The sequence below is a fragment of the Balaenoptera musculus genome, chromosome 5 (assembly GCF_009873245.2).
Source record: "Balaenoptera musculus isolate JJ_BM4_2016_0621 chromosome 5, mBalMus1.pri.v3, whole genome shotgun sequence".
NCBI lineage: Eukaryota > Metazoa > Chordata > Mammalia > Artiodactyla > Balaenopteridae > Balaenoptera > Balaenoptera musculus.
In genome coordinates, this window is record NC_045789.1 from 18337120 (window position 1) to 18357457 (window position 20338).

At 36.2% G+C, this 20338-nt stretch overlaps 1 protein-coding gene and 1 non-coding gene across 2 annotated transcripts in view; both read left to right on the top strand.

The window, feature by feature from the left end:
- The window catches only part of RAP1GDS1 (Rap1 GTPase-GDP dissociation stimulator 1), a 306019-nt gene that overhangs the window by 70959 nt on the left and 214722 nt on the right, over positions 1–20338 (top strand). The gene's annotated exons all lie outside the window — the stretch shown is intronic.
- LOC118896240 lies at positions 17984–18090 on the top strand. The gene has a single exon (XR_005020146.1). It is a non-coding gene; the product is annotated as a U6 spliceosomal RNA (small nuclear RNA).

Genomic DNA, 20338 nt, shown 5'->3' on the forward strand with positions numbered 1-20338 from the left:
TACAACTTGTGCCCAATCTGATTGGTGAGAACTCATTCCCTTTCCAGTTAAAGTTAAAAACAAAAGGACCTAATAGTATAATTCCTTGTTATTTAAAAGAATTAAAAAGGCACATGTGTATTTGCTTTTAAGGATATTCATTTTCTATGTATCTGGTTCCAATTAACTGATTTGTTCCCCATACTTTTCACTGAACATAATACAAGATGATTACTAATGAATCATTCCTTTTACCTGCATGCTTGATTTTTAGAACTTTATTTTGTAGATATACATTGGGGGGGCGGGCTCTGCTTTTTTAAGGTATTACATTCCTTGCATTCATATTTTAATATAATTTCATAATAATATACTAGTAACTGGATAGAAAATTCTGGAGGGATACATAAGAAACTGTTAACAATGGTTATCTCTGGAGAGTGGAAGTGGAAGTGAGTGGGGTAGGAGATTTTGTATTTCATTTCATACCTCTGTGTATTCATTTAAGTTTTTTTATCGTGCCTATTTTCTATAATGTTCATAATAATTTAAATTAAAACAAAAGAATATAATCTTCTAGAATACCAGCTTTGAACTCCTATCTTCCAGGCCTGTCTCCCTACATTCCTAGTGTAGGAAATAACAAATTTGGTTTTCCTGGTTTTTTTTTTTTTTTTTTAATTAATAGACTTTTACTTTTTTTTTTAAGTATTTGTTTATAGCTGTGTTGGGTCTTCGTTTCTGGGCGAGGGCTTTCTCTAGTTGCGGCGAGCGGGGGCCACTCCTCATCGCGGTGCGCGGACCTCTCACTATCGCGGCCTCTCGTGTTGCGGAGCACAGGCTCCAGACGCGCAGGCTCAGTAGTTGTGGCTCACGGGCCCAGTTGCTCCGCGGCATGTGGGATCTTCCCAGACCAGGGCTCGAACCCGTGTCCCCTGCACTGGCAGGCAGACTCTCAACCACTGTGCCACCAGGGAAGCCCCGGTTTTCCTCGTTTTTATTCTCAGTTCTCTGACTCCGTTCGCATTTGGTCTGGCTCCGGTTTCTCCTAGCTCTCCAGGTAACCACCGCATGTGCTTTAACATGTGGTTCATCTGCTTGCTTAACTGGCACCCAAACCTGAAAGAAGGTCACACCGAAGTTTCATAAAGTTCAATAACAAGTACCATTATCACTTAGGAAAAGCTATTGTAAAAACAAAAAGGAACATTTAATAAAATTGACTTCATTAAGATGCTCAATACCTAATTTAGGGTTGAAGATAAAAACTGGTTGCTGTTGTTTTCATGCTTTTATTATGAAATTGTAAGATTACTGTGGATCTTATGTGGTTTAGGGCTGCGTGAACAGATGCATACCTTGCTCAGATTCACTCACACCATGGAACAACCATACCAGTTACAAAATAGCAGGTGAAATTGGTAATTGTTTCCATTCTGGCCTTCAGTGGGCCCACTTCTGTTGCCACACAGTCTAGAGAATATTTGGGAATATTGTTTCAGATTGACTCGGGCCATGGGTATTGATAGTTGGCGAGGGAGAATTTTTTATCCGTCTATTCCCGACCCCTCAACCCCATGGTTGGTTTCCTCTCGCCATTTTTAAACAGCACTTTCTTGGCCATTTACTCCCACCTCTCAGGTCTGGGCTGAAAAGTTTTCATCTCTGTTACTGTGATCGTTTACCCTGAGTTGTTAACACATAGCCAATAATAAATGATGGCACTCCTGACATTTTCACAAGGAATAAAACAGTGTATGTAGGTGTACATGTCAATTTTTTGATGTCCAAACTCATTTCTTGCTTTTTCTAACCTTTATTTTTTGCCTTTATAGCTCACATCTATTTCTGAGCAGAGTTTGCTAGGTAAAAACTTCCTGATTTGTTGACATATTCTGGCTGAATAACTGTCAGATTCCCATTTGGCCTTTATACTTTCTTCAGCTCCAAGTGGATAAGCACTAAAGGGGAAAAAAACCCGATATTCAGAACTAGCCTAAATAGCAATTTTTTCCTGCTCTGCCAATGTCAGTAGTGGTATTGCAGTTACAATTAATAAATGTGGTTTGCTGCAGCCAAAACACACTTATTATTTTTTTCAGTAATTATATTAAGACAGTATTAAAATGATTATTCACGTACCCTACTCCTTAAGGACAAATGAGATTCTATAAAACTGTCTGGAAAGCTAATTTGATGAAATCCTACTTGATATTTTAATTACAGAATTGGAGATATTACCATGGAAAGCAAATTCTTCAGTGACCTGAGTCAAAAGCTTTCTGGAAAGAAGAGATTGCTATGGTGATCATTACTGTGGTTTGCTGGGCCCTGTCAGATAATGACATTCCAGATCATCACTGCACCTAGTGATCGACTCTTTGCCTTCAGGTTTTGACGATTTGGATGGATTTTAGCAGTGCCTTCTCTACTTCATGATCTACCCTTTCATTATTTCCTTCCATTACACAATCTTAAGAATTTTTCTTTTGCCAGAGTGTGTCCAGGTTCTACGTAGAACTCTCCTATGTCCTATGCTTTTAAAATGTGTTTATGGACCTGCCCAGATACGTGACTAACACATGGTGTATTCCTCAGGATTTTTATTTGTATTCCTTCAAATAATGTGTTAGTTCCCTATTTTACCAATTTTTTAAGTTTGAAGTTTAATATATTGAATAATAATGATGTCTACTATCTACTATGAATAATAATATTTCATACATAATAAACCTCACTATTAATGTATAAAGTATGAGATATTAGCAACAGAACTTTAATTAATATTCAAGCAGCCTTAGAAGGACTGCTCCCATTTTTATGTGAAGATCTACATTATCTACGATGTAAAAGGAAAAGACTGAAATTTTACTTGCTAGCATAATAAGTGTTGGGAAGTGATAACAATGCTATGTAAGTTTTGCAAAAATATTATTACATAAGAAATTTAAATGTTTTTAACATTTAAAAAATAGGTTCTTAAATTTAAGATACATGCATTTGCAATATGGATGGAAAGTTTCTTGAGATCTAATTTTAACTACCTGCCTTGTAACCTGTATATTTTGCAATGAAATATAATTATTGATGATTAGTAATAAATAGGTGACTCATCAATTTTTTTGCTTATTTATTTGTTATATCATTAGCTCCATCAAAGAATAATTATTTATAATTATTACATTACATTTAGTTTTTTACTTCCAAATACCTTTATAAAACAGGGTCTCTAAAGCTAAAAATAAAAGCAAAAACGTAATTGTGAGCACATCTTTTTCCTTTATATGCCTCATGTATGTTCTCCTTCTGGAACTTCCTTTGAATCTGTGACAGTCCAAAAGATGGAAGAGGAAAGCAATAGAAAGAAATCAAAATTTCACTGCAGCTGTTTAATATTATTGTGAAGTCAATTCACCAACTTTAAAAAAACAGTGATAGGAAGTAGTGAGAAAAGAGATCAGATACAATAAGTTAACAGCGGTTTGAATGAAAGGCTAAGAAACTTGGATTTAATTCTACAAGTAAAAGGAAGTCAGTGAAATTTCCTGATCAGGGAATTGACATAGTAAAAAATTATCTTTTCAAAGATTAATGTGCAATTCTGTCACAAATTAATAGGAGTGAAAAGAGATGGAAAACAAAAGGATATGGGAATCTGGTTACAGTCGTCCTAGCCAGGGGACCTGACTGCCCGAAGTAAAGTAGTTATTATGTAGAGGCAGATAGCATTTAACAAATATTATAAAGAAGAAATGGGCAGAGCTTTAGGAATGATTGGTATGGGTGACAAATAAGTAGGAAAGATAAAAGAGACTCTCAGGCAATGGGCTTACTTATTAGGGCAGCGAAGCTAACAAATATATATGTATATTTTTATGTAAGGACATCTTTTTAAGAAAGTCATAGCCACCTACAGGACAGTAGTTATAAATTAAAAATCCAATGATGGGGAGAAATACATAGTAACAAACAACTGCCATTAACTCAGTAATGCTTTTAAGTGAAATTGTATTTTATGAATCACAACAGCCATTATGTCTGTTTGCATTGTGCACAATTTGACCCTTCTGCGTATTGACATTGATATGAATGCTACCCTCGGAGTTGTGCAGTGCACAGTCTACCCTACAGTATACAGTGTCCGTGATGACAGCATCTGCACATCTTTGGCAACGGTTGAGCAAAACTGGAGGAAACCCATTTATTCAGTGTTCAGTTACTATCTAATTCAAAATGGCTTCAGGGATGCTTTGCAAGGACTCCTTAATTCCCCAGGGGACAGTCATCCATAGATTGGCTACCAATAGGAGGAAGAGAAACAGGAGGATTATATTGTTGCAAACAGTGATGGGAAAGTTCATAGAAGGAAGGACTCTTCTCCCCACCAAATCCCTAGACTCTCTGCTTTCTAAGATAAAGTATGAGCTAAGAATTACCTCCTATATATTAGTTTCCTAGGGCTGCTGTGAAATAATTATCACAAACTTGGTGTCTTAAAACAACAGACATTTTTTCTCCCACAGTTTTAGAGGCCAGAAGCCCCCAAAATCAAGGTGTCTATAGGGTCCTGCTCCCTCTGAAGGCTCTAGGGAAAAATCCTTTCTTGCCTCTTCCAGCTTCTGGTAATTCCCAGCAATTCTTGGCATTCCTTGGCTTTTATCCACATAGTTCTAATCTCTGCCTCTGTCTTCACACAGCCTTCTCTGTGTATCTCTGTGCCTGTTCACTTCTTCTTCTAAGGACACCTAACACTGGATTTAGGGCCCACTCTAACCCAATATGACCTTATCTCAAGATCCTTAACTAATTACATGTGCAAAGACTCTATTTCCAAATAAAGTTACATTCTGAGGCTCTGGGTGGACTTGAATTTGAGGAGTACACTACTGAACCCATCACACATCTATAACTAAAAACCTAAATATTTCACAGGCATGCTCTCAAGTCTTTTAAAGAAAATGTTACATTTTTACAGTTGCTGAGTTTTGCAAAGGTAAGGAAGCAATATGTTCCGATTCTGAAGCTCAAATAGGAAAATAATAGCCGCAAGGCTACATTGGGAGTGGGTTAAAGCAAACATGTTTTGATGGAACAAAACCATACAGGGCACTAAAGAAAAGGCAAGGTCTCCAGACTCCTGCTTTAGCCTCTTGAGAACAAAACCTTCCCCTGAGTGGTGACTTTTACTTGCATACCTTTCCCTACTCGTGATAGATAAGTCCTGCTTTTAATTCACCATGAAAGAAGGAAATAAAGGAAAGAAGATAGGACATAATTCCACAAGCTTGTTATCTGACTTTCTTTTCATAAAACAAAAACCTTTTATTTTGTTGTTAATTGATGTTTAAATTGTACAGTTAGTTGCTATCTTGATCTTTCTTTCTCTCATTCAGCATATTCATTCACTGAAGCCTGATTGGAATATTTTATCTAAAACACTCTGATTCTTTATTAATGTAGAATAGAATGTGTGGGATTTTTAAAATATTAGTTTATAATTCTTTTTGAAGTTTGTATAAAGTTTTGGACTTCAAAAAATCCACCACAGTTTTTTTCCTAATATGAATTATTTATCCTGTGCATAAAAAAGTAGAAAAGGGTTTAAGTAAGAAAGAATTTTAGATTTATAAAACTATCTTTGTTCTTACTCTTTGTTGCTTTCACATTTTCATGTAGCAAATTAAAGGAAAAACTACATTAGTGTAGGAATTCAATATCCTTTTCCTATGTAATACTAAATTTGTTCTCCTGTCTAAATTAAATAAGAACGGAAGAAATATGTTTATCCAGAATAATAGGGTCTGTTGGTAAAGAGATGTGTAAAACTCTGCCCCTGCCATTGAAGTGCTGAAAAAACTGGTGATAAAAATAATAATTATAATGTAATGTAATGCATGCTACAGTAGTGATGTTTACATGTTGCTACGACATTATGAAGGACAAGTTGGTTGAAGACTTGAGCTAAATCTGGAAGGATAAAAAAGACTTTGCCAGGCAGAGTACATTGGAGAAGAATGTTCTAGCAAAATAAACAGCTGTGCTAATTCATGGAGTATGTTGTGTTCAGAAAATGTTAAGAAGTTTATGGTGTCTAAAGAATCGGGTTTGTGTAGCAGATGGAAAATAGCAGGAAATGAGGATAAGATGATAAAGCAGATTGGGATCATGTTATGTGTAGTAGGGATAATATTTTAGAAATACTAAATCAGTGCATTGTAATATCCCCATTAATCATGTTCCTTTGCATTCTTGCATTTCCAGTGTCAAGCCATGAAGTTTATCATGCCATGGTAGGGGAAATACTGTAAAATAAAAGAGTCTTTGATTTGCTTTAGGTATCAAAGCAGACTTTCTTGACTCTTTTAGGAAGATAGTAATTGAGAGAGCCAGGTTTTATAAGAGAGAGAAAAGGACTTACTAAATTCCTCAATCTCTCCCTTAATATTTCAAAAGCCAGCCTATACAGTTTGTGTAAGGAGAGCCAATACAGGCAGGAAGGTTAAATTGGAAGCATCTGCCCCTTTCAGTCTTGTACATTGTACAGAAAGACAAGAAATAGGAAGAGTGACACCTGAAGGATGTCTCTCTCCTCTTTCCTCCTGGTTTCTGCTTTGAGACAGCAGAGGGACTGCAGGTAAAATGTGGGGCATGAGAGAGAAGGGCATTTATTTGTTTGTTTGTTTGTTTATAATTATTTTCTTTTTTAATTTTTATTTTATAGTGAAGTATAGTTGATTGACAATGTTGTATTAGTTTCAGGTGTACAGCAAAGTGATTCAGTTATACATATACATATATCCATTCTTTTTCAGATTCTTTTCCCATATAGATTATTACAGAATATTGAGTAGAGTTCCCTGTGCTATACAGTAGGTCCTTGTTGATTATCTATTTTATATATAGTCGTGTGTATATGTTAATCCCAAACTCCTAATTTACACCACCTTTCCCCTTTGGTAACCATAAATTTGTCGAAGTCTGTGAGTCTGTTTCTGTTTTGTAAATAAGTTCATTTGTATCGTTTATTTAGATTCCACATATAAGTAATAGCATATGATATTTGTCTTTCTCTGTCTGACTTACTTCACTTGGTATGATAATCTCCAGATCCATCCATGTTGCTGCAGATGGCATTATTTCATGCTTTTTCATGGCTGAGTAATATTCCATTGTATATATGTACCACATCTACTTTATTCATTCATCTTTGAATGGACATTTAGGTTGCTTCCATGTCTTGGCTATTGTAAGTAGTGCTGCAATGAACATTGGGATGCATGTATCATTTCAAACCATGTTTTTCTCCAGATATATGCGCAAGAGTAGGATTGCTGGATCATATGGTAGCTCTATTTTTAGTTTTTTAAGGAATCTCCATACTGTTCTCCAATTTACATTCCCACCAACAGTGTAGGAGGGTTCCCTTTTCTCCACATCCTCTCCAGCATTTATTTTTATTTTATTTTTTAAAATTTATTTATTTATTTATTTATTTTTGGCTGTGTTGGGTCTTCATTTCTGTGCAAGGGCTTTCTCCAGTTGCAGCAAGTGGGGGCCACTCTTCATCGCGGTGCGCAGGCCGCGACGCTCCAGATGCGCAGGCTCAGTAGTTGTGGCTCACGGGCTTAGTTGCTCTGCGGCATGTGGGATCTTCCCAGACCAGGGCTCGAACCCGTGTCCCCTGCATTGGCAGGCAGATTCTTAACCACTGAGCCACCAGGGAAGCCCCAGCATTTATTATTTATAGACATTTTGTTGATAGCCATTCTGACTGGTGTGAGGCAATACCTCATTGTGGTTTTGATTTGCATTTCTCTAATAATTAGCAATGTTGAGCATCTTTTCATGGCCTTCTGTATGTGAGGGAAGGGCATTTAGAAACATCGAAACAGAAATTATAAAGACCAAGGACATTGGACCTAGGGACTCTTTAGGAGCAGCGTTGGGAGGCTACTGGTCTGGGAGAACCCCACCCTACACAATATCCAACATGGCATGGGAACCGTGGTGTGGAGATGGGGATATATCATGGCCACATAAATAAATCCGAGGCACATCCCCTGGCTGCTCATGGCCTATACGTGTCCTCCAGTGACCCCAGAAATTCCTGAATGCTTTAGAGAGGGAACCTGAAAGTGCTGAGAGAGCCAGTAGACCAGCATAGCCTGGAGTCATATAAATAACACTGTGAGAAAACTTAAAGGCCCAGGGCAAATGACCAGGCTTCAGTAGTTCATGCCACCACATCACCCCCCAAAGTTGCACCTCAATGCTCACTAGTCCAAGGAGAATACTCATCCAGATTTTCACAGCAGGAATTCACCAATCATCCAACTAACATGTATTTTTTAAGTAGCTAGATGCTTTAATGTGAGGATACAGAGATGAACAAGACAGGCAGAACTTTCTGATGAAGTGATTTTTGACTTGAGCCTTGAATGGTGAGAAGGAGGCAGTACATGCAGATCTTGGGGAAGGTCTGAAGTGGGCTAGAGCACTGTGAATGAGAAGGACAGTGGCAAGAGATGGAGTCAGAGAGGGAGGCAGAAAGGGAAGACATAGGTAGGGCCTTGTAGGCCTTGGTAGAGAGCTTGGATTTTATTATGAAGGCAGTCATGAAGGGGAGTGACATGATCTGATTTACCCATTAGAAAGACAATTCTGGATGCTGTGTGAAGGGTTGACTGTAAGAGACAAAAGTGAAAACAGGGAGGCTAGTCAGGAAGCAACTTTAGTGGTTCAAATGAGAGATGACAGAAGCTTAGTTATAACAGCAGAAATAGTGAATTTCTGCTGTCTGATTTGTCACATATTTGGAAGTACAGCCAATAGGGCTTGCTCATGGATCGGATTGAGATGTGAGGCAAAGAGAGGAATGGGGACTGTTGGTTTGAGCAGCTGGGGTACAGTGGCCATTACTGACACGGGGAAGGTTTGGTAGGAGATGAGTGGATTTGGGGAGAGGTAGAATCAAGAGTCTTGTCTCGGCAATGTTAAGTTTGAGATGCCAATTAGACATCCAAATGGAGATATCAAGTTGGGAGATGGATATATGAGTCCACAGCAGGACAATTCAGGATTGGAGATGAAAGATCAGTCTACAGTTTATCTGCGGCATATAGATGGTATTTAAGCCAAGGGGCAGGATGAGGTCATCTAGATAGAGAGAAAGGACTCCTCTCCTCACCACCACAAGATCCTGTACCACCCTCTCTTCCCAGCCCAGAGACTCTTAGAGAGTAATAGTGGAGGGAGAAGAAATCTGAGACACTGAGCATCCTGTAAAAGAACTACACATTTATCCAAGTGGATGTTTAAAGTTATTTGACTGGATTACATTTACAGGTTTAGATTAAAATTTCTATTTTCTTTTACCTACGACACAGTAAATGAGGGCTTAACAGATCAGCCCTAGAGAAAAATAAATTTCATTTTCTTTGATCACCTGAGTATAGTGTGAATAAACCTGAGATATATAATCTTCGTATATAATTTTAAGCCCAGCAGTTCTTATGATAAACAAATACTTTTTCTTGTTACTCTTCTAAAATGAAATTCATGGATGATAAAACTGACCTACACATGGTTTCAAAAAATCAAGATAATATTTAATGTCATATATAAGAGAAATGAAAGTAACTTATAATAACATGTATTTCAATATATCAATGATTGGGCACAACTACACTAGAAAACATGAAGTAGTCAGATGCTTACATCTATATATAGACTCACCATAAATGTGATAGCCACAAATGAAGATGTGTTTTTGGCAACTCTGTTACCCCAAGCAGCATCCACCATCAGTGTTAGGATTCTTGAAAATGGCAAACAACTTTTGTAAAGTTCTGAACAAAACTAAGTACATACTTCCCTGAATTTACACAACACTTCCATTCCTGTAAAATGTCTGCTTAAATGCTTATACAAATTTCCCACTTACATGAATTTCTTGGGGGACATTTAAAAGATGTGCCGAACATGAAATAAACTTTTATTAAGCAAGACTGTCCATGCGTTGTAGAACATCTAGCCTCCCTGGCCCTGCCCAATGAGAGCCAGTAGTACTCCTAATCCTCATGACAATCAAAAATATACTCACAAATTTGCAAATATCCCTAGGGGGCAATATTACTCCCCTTGAGGACCACTTTTTAAGTGATATAAGACTATTTTTTAGTTAATAGAGAGCCAATGAAAAATTGTAAATAGCAAGGTGTTCACACACCAGTGTTTTGGAAGACAACCCCCGATGGCATTGTACAGATTGAAATAGGTAGAAATTAGTGGTTAAGAGTTCCTTTAGGTAGCTGTTGCAATAATTTGGATAATAGATGATAAAAGCCTAGATTAAGATCATAGCATTATGAAGGTAGAAGAAGAATCATAATCTGGAGACAGTCCAAAGCAAAATGAAAAAATTTGAAGGTCAATTATACATAGATTGGGGAAGAGAGAGAAATACAGAATGGCTCTGAGCTTTCTAATTTGGGAGATCAGATAAGTGATAATGCCATTAGCCATGTTAATGAATACAGGAAGAGAAGCAGATTGGAAGCACAAAGGGTAGAAGCTAAATTAAATTTCATTTCATGAATATACAGCTTGAAGAAGCTGCAAGACATTTTTTGCTTTCACCCAATTTACTAGCATTAGTTCATTCAACAAATATGTATTGACTACCAACTATGTGCCTGTCACTGGATTTGTAGCAGTAAGACAGTCGTGCTCTCTGCCCTCAAGAAATTTACTATCTAATGAGAGAAAAAGACATTTCAACTAATAATTACACACATAATCATCTAATTATAATTATGGTTAGTGCAGTCGTGATAAATACACCAAAGAGTTTGGCATCCAGTGAAAACTTGACCTAATTAGTCTGGGCAGTAAGGAGATGTTCACTATCCCTGCCAGAGAGTCTCTAGCAATCTTTATGCCCTCCAGCTTCTTAACATGCTTCTTTACATCACTCTGCATTGCCAGAGTGTGACACTGGTTGAGAATTATTGAGATGACCTATTGTACAATTTCCTTAGCTACTGTCTTCTTGTGGTCTCTGAGCCAGCCTTGCAATCTTTATTACCCATCATGGCTTTCATGTGAGAATACCCACAACTAAACTCATTGGGGAAAAATAAAATAAATCATTTTTCCTGATCCAGATCTGACTTTTTCTTACCAAACACCTCTTAACTTTGGGTTGGAGCTGTGAGAGCAACTTTTTGAAGTCTCATAGTCATATATGGAGCTGGCTCCTCACACCTTTGTCCCTGTGGCAGATAATTGTCAGGTACACATGGGGATGTCTACCTGCCTCTCAAAATCACCTCTCCCACCATCCCCAGAAAACTCCACCTCCACTTTCCCGATTCATATGGGCAGCCCACAAGGAAGCTGGTTCAGAAAAATCAAACAGGTCCTCAGCCAGTATCCTTGTGAGTGTTTGTGGCAGCACACAGAAACAGTGAGATCACCTGACTCTCCCTAGACCCCCAAAGGGAATCAATCCCAAGGGAATCCTCACACCTGTGAAGAAAGGCTGTTGCAGCAGTCGCTCAAGTGAGACAAAGTTTCTGTTATAATCAGAATAAAAAGGGGAGGTGTAACGTAAACTTTGATGAGTTATAAGACTCTGTGGATGAAATAAGTTTCTACTTAAAATCTGGCCATCGGATGTTCATAACATTTCTGTTCAGTCAGTATTGACTTGGACAGAAGCCATGGCATCAACACAGGGAAAATGTGAAAGATTTTCCATGTTTTACAATTTTCGCTGCAAAACTATGTTTTAAATGTAATTTTAATATAAGTCACTACTACTTTCTAACTCACAATTTGAAAAATCAGTGTTTATGTGAACTTCTGAAAGTTGCCCCAGACCCAAACCACACACACACACACACACACACACATACATACATACATACACACACACATCCTACTTTCTTTTAATAGAACAAATCTAAAATATTATAATACAGTGCAAATAAAAATTTTAGCATCTATCTTTTAAAGACATCTTCTCAGTTCTAAAAGATCATGAATTCATAAAGCCCCAATCATTCTCCAAACACATGGTAGCTCTGTTAAGAAAACCTAGGTAATTAGAAAGTATATGAAATCTTAATTAATTAAATAGAGGTGCTTCCAGAGATGAAGAGGGCAGTTTTGCCTCTGTAATATACTATGTTACTGTCATCATTGACAATTTGAACACTGTAGACACAGGCATCTCTATGTAGAAGATAGTGTCTATGGGGGCTTCCCTGGCAGTCCAGTGGTTAAGACTCCATGCTTCCACTGCAGGGGGCATGGGTTTGATCCCTGGTCAGGGAACTAAGATCCCACATGCTGCATGGCGCAAACTAAGACAGAAATAAAAAGAAGATAGTGTCTACGGAATATCTATAGGAGAGTAATTCATTTGTGCTGATGTCTAACTAGAACATTGTAAAAAATTACCAAAATACACCAACCATTTTAAACAAATAGAAATAATATAATGTATATGCACACATTATTATTATATTTTAATTACAGTTCCAATGAAGATTAAATCAGTTGCATTTCTGATGTTAGGTGTGCCATTTAAAAAATATTATTTCTCTTTCAGTTACAATGATGACTGGAAATATTGAACTATCTTAATAATTGGGGTCAGAAAAGAGCTGATGATAGATTCAAATCCTTGGGTATATATTCAAACAAAATATATATAAATAATGAGGTCTCACTTAGCTATAATCTCTTTGGGAGCCTCTTTTCAAATTCAGAAATGAGAACCTGGAAAACACAAGCTGATGCAATATTCTGAAAAATCCTCCAGGGAAAAGAACATCTACAAAACAAGCATAGCAAATGAATTGTGTTCAAGACTTTAAACCAAAATGTTAATGCTAAAAGAGCAATATAGGATTATGAAAGTAAAATTATTTCACATTATCACTTTAAACCATTCTCTCTGGGGACTTCAGTAATTACTTTCAAGAATATATTCATTACAGGAAAATTGAAAGCTATAGTTATTTTGTCTTGATTTTTAATAAAAGTATTGCTTTTATAATAGCATTGGACTTAATAAAAGAAATGAAACTAACCCCCCCCCAAACCAAAAGCATGGTATTATTTTAAAAGCTCCCTCTTTGGTTACACTGACCTGAAAAATAATAAGGCAAGCTTAATGTTCATGATAAATCCCATGGGATTGAGAATATTTTTATGAATATGAATATGAAAGTTTCTATGAGAAACATTTGCATTTTGCCACTGCATAAAAAAAAAAGCAAGTTGCAAATGAGGTAGAGAGAACTTAATTAAAATAATTTTACCAAATTTTAATTCTTGAGTACCTACCAAACCATTGTGATAATATTCTTATTGACTAGTTAACATGGAAAAAAACTTTTTAATTTTAAGTAGATTTTTGAAAGTATAAATGATCCTCACCCTAATCTCAGTTTATAGTTAAATGATAATATATGATAATTAGGATATCTTCTGAATTACTTGTAGAAAGTAATCACTGTGATTTTTTTTTTATATTTTAATGTATCCAATGGAAAAAATAGTTCTGTGAATTTAGCAAGACATAAAAACTTGTTCCATAGTTAAAATTCTTATGCATGGACTTCCCTGGTGGTGCAGTGGTTAAGAATCCGCCTGCCAATGCAGGACACGGGTTTGATCCCTGCTCTGGGAAGATCCCACATGCCGCGGAGCAACTTAGCCCTTATGCCACAACTACTGAGCCTGCGCTCTAGAGCCCATGAGCCACAACTGCTGAGCCCACATGTCACAACCACTGAAGCCTGTGCACCTAGGGTCTGTGCTTTGCAACAAGAGAAGCCACCGCAATGAGAAGCCTGCGCACAGCAACGAAGAGTAGCCCCCGCTCGCCGCAACTAGAGAAAGCCTGCGTGCAGCAACAAAGACCCAACGCAGCCAAAAAAAAAAAAAAGAAGAATAAAAAAAAATTCTTATGCATTATTCAGTACTTATATACTATTTTTTGCACTAATATGTCTCACAGAGTACTTACAAAATTTAGAATCCTCGATAGAACAGGAAGAACTCTTATATGTTACCTAATATTAAGGTAGACAAAATAACGATCCCCCAAAGCCGTCCATGTCCTAATTCCCAAAACCTGTGAATAAATTAGGTTACATGGCAAAAGGGAATTAAGGAATAAGGTTGCAGATAGAATTAAGGTTGCTAATCAGATGGATTTGCAGTGTGGAGGTTATCCTGCATTATCTAGGTGGGCCCAGTGTAATCACAAGGGTGCTTAGGAGTAGAAGAGGGAAGCAGAAGACTTAGAATCAGAGAGAGGTTTGAAGATGCTATGCTGCTGGCTTTGAAGATGGAGGAAGGGGCCACAAACAATGCAGGCAGCTTCCAGAAGAAGGAAAAGGCAAGGAAATGGATTCTCGCCTAGAGCCTCCAGAAGGAATGCAGTCCTGCTAGCAGCTTGACTTTAGCCCAGTGAGACCCATTTTGGACTTCAGACCTCCAGTACTGTAAGAAAATAACTTTGTGTTGTTGTAAACCAATATGTTTGTGGTAATTTGTTATAGCAGCAATAAAAAATTAATATGCCTGATTTTACAAACAAGGAAATAAAGAGTTAAAGTGACACTAATTTTCTAATTAATGGAAAATCTTGGTTAATATAAAGAGCTTCTTATTTTTAGGCCTAAGGGCTAAGCCACTTATATTTACAATTAATGAAAATTAATACAGGAATAAGGAAAAATTAAAACAAAAATATAGCACAAACAATTGAAGGGTTGTACTACTATAAATATATAAAATGAATAAAAGATAGTAGGTAACTATCATGCAGTCCAACAGTACTGTGGAGAGTTATGGCAGATTACCCTAAGAACTGGATAATCAGTTCTTTTAACTTTAGAGTATAATTTTTTATGGATGTACCTGACATTTTTGGAGTTTCTAGAGCCACACAAATGAGTGACCACAATAATGATACCATAAAATAAAGCTTTTACTTATGAGAAGCTATGAAACTTATGAGAAGATTATGCAACCCAGTGTATAATTTCCTTTCCACACATAGGTTGGACAGAACAACTTCTCATATCAGTGAAAAGCAGAGTTTAAGCAGAGAGAATCTAATGTGTTTTGTTTTTCTCATCATATCTTTTTCTGGTGTAGAGCGGATATGAAGTATTAGGCTTTAAAAGAGTGTTGAGAGATTTACAGTCAAGATGACACTGTAAGTTCAGGTTTTCATGTGCCCACCCAGCACACAAAAAAAATCAGTAACATATATTGTATAACATTAAGAGAGAAAGCCAAAAAAGACCTGTCAGACTCGAACGTAAGATAAATCACCATGGATAAGAAAGAAGCAGAAGAGAAACGTCACAAGCTCTGCTGGACTCTAAATCCAAAAATAAGAATTGGTGGCTGGAATTTGCTTTCTGAAGGCTAACAGGGACAAAAAATATGCCCTGCCAGGTGGAGGACTGCAACCGCAGCCACTGATCCAAGCTAGGCTTGGGGTGGAGCTCACCTCCAAAAAGGCAAATGGAAAACCAGTGTTGTATCCACTGCTTTGTATAGTGGATACGGAGCTTCAGGCCTAGGCAAAGAAAACAGTAGGCACAGCTCCTCAAATGTGAAGAAAAGCAAGTCATTAGCTGGCGTGATGAACAAATCCACAATATTGCCAAATCAACAGGTAGCGAGGACTCCAAACTATTATAAAACCTGATTTTGGCCTGAGGATCTGGGCAGAGGCAACAATACAACCACCAGAGAAGCAGGGGTGAGCACAGAGGTAGAGAAAGTAAGAGAGAAATGCAAAGTAAAAGTTCAAAATATATATATTTCCAAGAACAACAGCAATAAAATCAACAGAGGAATCCATCCCAGATGAAATTAATTTAGAGAATAGTCTAACGAAGATATTAAATATTTAGCAAGTTCATTGATATAAATGAAGACATAATTTGCTTTTAAAAAATAAAAAGAAATTTGAAACGAGAAAAATGAAGAAAAAAGATAAATATGAGAATTTAATAGAAATTAAAAATAAAGCTATTGAGATTTTAAAAACTCAATAAATGGAATAAAACTCTAGATAGTATTAATGGATACAAAGAGAGAATTAGCAAACTTAAAGATGATATTGAGATTATTCACCCCAAAAATAGAACTTTGGGACAAAGAAATTTATTTAAAAGAAAGAGATCTAAATTAAAATAAATTTAGGGCTTCCCTGGTGGCGCAGTGGTTGAGAATCTGCCTGCCAATGCATGGGACACGGGTTCGAGCCCTGGTCTGGGAAGATCCCACATGCTACGGAGCAACTGGGCCCGTGAGCCACAATTACTGAGCCTGCGCGTCTGGAGCCTGTGCTCCGCAACAAGAGAGGCCGCGATGGTGAGAGGCCCGCGCACCGCGATGAAGAGTGGTCCCCACTTGCCACAACTAGAGAAAGCCCTCGCACAGAAACGAAGACTCAACACAGTCATAAATAAATAAATAAATAAATAAATAAATAAATAAATAAATAAAAGAACGTGAATTTCTTTAAAATAAATAAATAAATAAATAAATAAATTTAAAAAAATAAAAAGGGACTTCCCTGGTGGTCCAGTGGTTAAGACTCCATGCTTCCACTGCAGGGGGCATGGGTTTGATCCCTGGTCTGGGAACTAAGATCCCACATGCTGTAAGGTGTGGCCAATAAACAAATAAAGATAAATAAATAATAAAAATATAATTAGGTACAAGAAGCAACTGAAAAAAAAGAAGCAAATAGACCTCTCCTACATTGTTAGTAGGAATGTAAAATTGGACAACCACTTTGGAAAATACCTTGGCAATTTTTTGTAAAGTAAAACAAACACTTCTTGTATGAACCAGCAATCACATTCCTAAATATTGACCTAAGAGAAATAAAAGCATATGTTGATACAAATTTTTTATTGGAGAATGTTTATAGAAGATCTATTTATAATAGCCCCCAAACTGGAAACAACTCAAATATTCATCAACTGGTGAATGGTGACTGAATAAACAAATTGTGAAACATCCATACAGTGGAATACAACTCAGCAATAAAAAGACACAAAAAGTACTAGTACATGAAATAATATAAATGAACCTCCAAAACCCATCATACTAAGTGATAGAAATCAAATAAAAATTCTGTAGAATTCCATTTATATAACATTCTGAAAGGCAAATTCATAGAGACAGTAATCAGATCATTGTCAGAGATTGGAGATGGGAGAGGGGTTGCATAACAAGGGGCATGAAAGAACTTTTGGGTTTAATGAAAATGTTCTATATTACTGAGCTGTACACATAAAAAGACTGAATTTCATTGTGTGTAAAATATACCTCAATGAACCTGAATTTTAGAAAAGAATAAAGAAAAAATATTAAAAGCTACCAGAGAGAGAAGAGGAACACATTTTAACCTATAGCAGGCCTCTCATCAATAATAATAGGCAACAGAGGCAATGAAATGATAGCTTTAAAGCACTGAGGAAAAGAATAATTGTTAACCTAAAATTTTATGTACAGTCAAACTATCATTCAAGAGTAAAACAAAATAATTACATTTTCAGATACACAAAGACTGAGAGCGAATACTACTTATGGACTGTCAATGAAAGAAATAGTGAAGGATGTCTTTCAGCAATAAGTAAAATAAACCAGAAGATGCATAAGACTTTTTTAAATGGTGTATTAGAAATTAACAAACTGATGGTTGCCAAAGGGGAAAGGGGGAGAGGAAGGGATAAGTTAGGAATATGGGATGAACAGATACACACTACTATAAATAAAATAGATAAGCAACAAGGATTTACTATATAACACAGGGAACAATATTCAATATCTTGTAATAACCCATAATGGAAAATAATCTGAAATAGATATATATATAAAAGTGAATCACTTTTCTGTACACCTGAAACTAATACAATATTGTAAATCAACTACAATTTAAAAAATTAATGAAGTGCTCACTTCAGCAACACATATACTAAAATTGGAACAATACAGAGAAGATTAGCATGGCTCCCGCACAAGGATGACACACAAATTCATGAAACATTCCATATTTTTTTTAATTAATGAAACTAAATTTAGTACTGACTATAAAAAAAAAAACTACTTTTGTATTAAAAAAAGTCAAACAATCATGAGATTGGAGAGTACAATAATGGATAACTGAAGCATACTAAGATCATTTTATGTTTGAAAAATAAAAACACCAGATAACTTAAAATCTGTAAGAAATATTTATAGTTAAATATTATGCTGAAAAAGTAAGGATTATAACTAATAGACAAAATATATAGTCAGTAATAAATGGCTCAGCAGACAAAAAGTGGAGAATAGAAAACTTTTGGACCAAGAGAAGGCAGAAAAAAATAAATTAAGCAATAGAAAAAGAATGGTAGGCATAAAATATAAAATAAGACTGTTAAAGTCATTGCAGATATACCAGAAATAGTAATCAATGAGATTATTAGGTTGGATAAAGCAACAAATCTTGCTCTATGTTGCTAGCAATGCACTAAACTAAAAGACCACACACAAAAACTGAAAATAAAAGATATCTTATGTAATTACTAGCCAAAGAAAGTTATTTTAGTGATATAAGATTTGGAAAAAGTCAAATTTCAAAAAACAAAAAAAAGAACAATTCAAGAGAATGAGAAGAAAAAAACCACAGACTTGGAGAAAATATTTGCAAAAGACACATCTGATAACAGACTATTATCCAAAATACACAAAGGACTCTTAAAACTTAGTAATAACCTGATTAAAACATGGGCCAAAGATCTGAACAGACACTAATCAGAGAAGATACATAGATGACAAATTCCTATGAAAGGATGCTCCACATCATATGCCACTAGAGAATTGCAAGTTAAAACAATAATGAGATACCATTACATACCTATTAGAATGACCAAAACCCAAAACACTGATGATACCAAATGCTGGAAACGATGTGGAGCAACAGGAACTCTCATATATCACTGCTGGGAATACAAAATGTTACAGCCATTTTGGAAGACTTTTGGAATTTTGGCAATTTCTTACAAAGCTACACATATTCTTACCAATAATCCAGTCATTGTGATCCTTGGTATTCATCCAAAGCAGTTGAAGACTTATATTCACACAAAAACCTACACATAGGTGTTTATAGCAGCTTTATTCATAGTTGCCAAATCTTGGAAGCAACAAAGATGTATTTCATTAGGCAAATGAACAAACTATGGTACATCCAGACAACGGAATATTATTCAGCACTAAAAAGAAATGAGCTATTAAGCTATGAAAAGACACATAGGAACATTAAATGCGTATTACTAAGTGAAAGAAAACAATCTGAAAAAGATACATACTGTATAGTTCCAATTATATGACTTTTTTGAAAAGGCAGAAATATAGAGACAATAAAAAGTTAAGGGATTGCCAGAAGTCAGAGAGGGCAGAGATGAATACACAAAGCACAGAGGATTTTTAGAGTAATGAAAATACTCTGTATGATTTTATAATGATGACTATTTGTCATTATACATTATACATACATTATACATTTGTCCAAACCCATAGAATGTACAACACCAAGCATGAATCCTAAGTCACACTGTGGACTTTGGGTGATTATGATGTGACAATGTAGGTTCATCCTTGGTTAAAAAAAAAAGATCCATTCTGGTGAGTGATGTTGATAATGGAGACTATGCATGTATGGGGAAAAAGGTGTGTGAGAAATCTCTGTATCTTCCTCTCAATTTTGTTGTAAACCTAAAACTCCTCTAAAAAATAGTCTTAAAAAATGCAGTGTCTAGGCAATGTGTCTTTACAAGGCTCCCGACTTAGTTCCTATTTGTGTAGCTTCCATGATTGATTCTCCTTTCTTTCCAGAAATTTTGAGAGGTATCCAATATCCTTTACTAAAATCCTTTTCTGCTGATGCCTAGCAGAGCTGGTGTTATTGCTTACAACTAAGAATCCTAACTAATATAGCTCTCAGGTACAAGCCACCTGGAAATTAGAGTTTATCATATAGCCTCTGTGGAGGAACAAAGAAACACTGTGCCCTTGGGCTGTATTGTTAGGAATCTGAGCATTGTAGCATAGGAAGAGTTTGAAGGATCCAAGAGTATGTGCACTTTAACTGACACGCTATAGAAATGGCTCTCTGTGTGTTTTTTTACCGCTAAATACAGTGGCCTCTGTTCTCTTCTCATGATTGACCTTTGTGCCATATTTGGTACTGTTGACCACTCCCTGCCTCTGGAAGCTCTATTATGCCTTGACAGAGAGCATTTCAAGGGCAAAGATTAAGCAG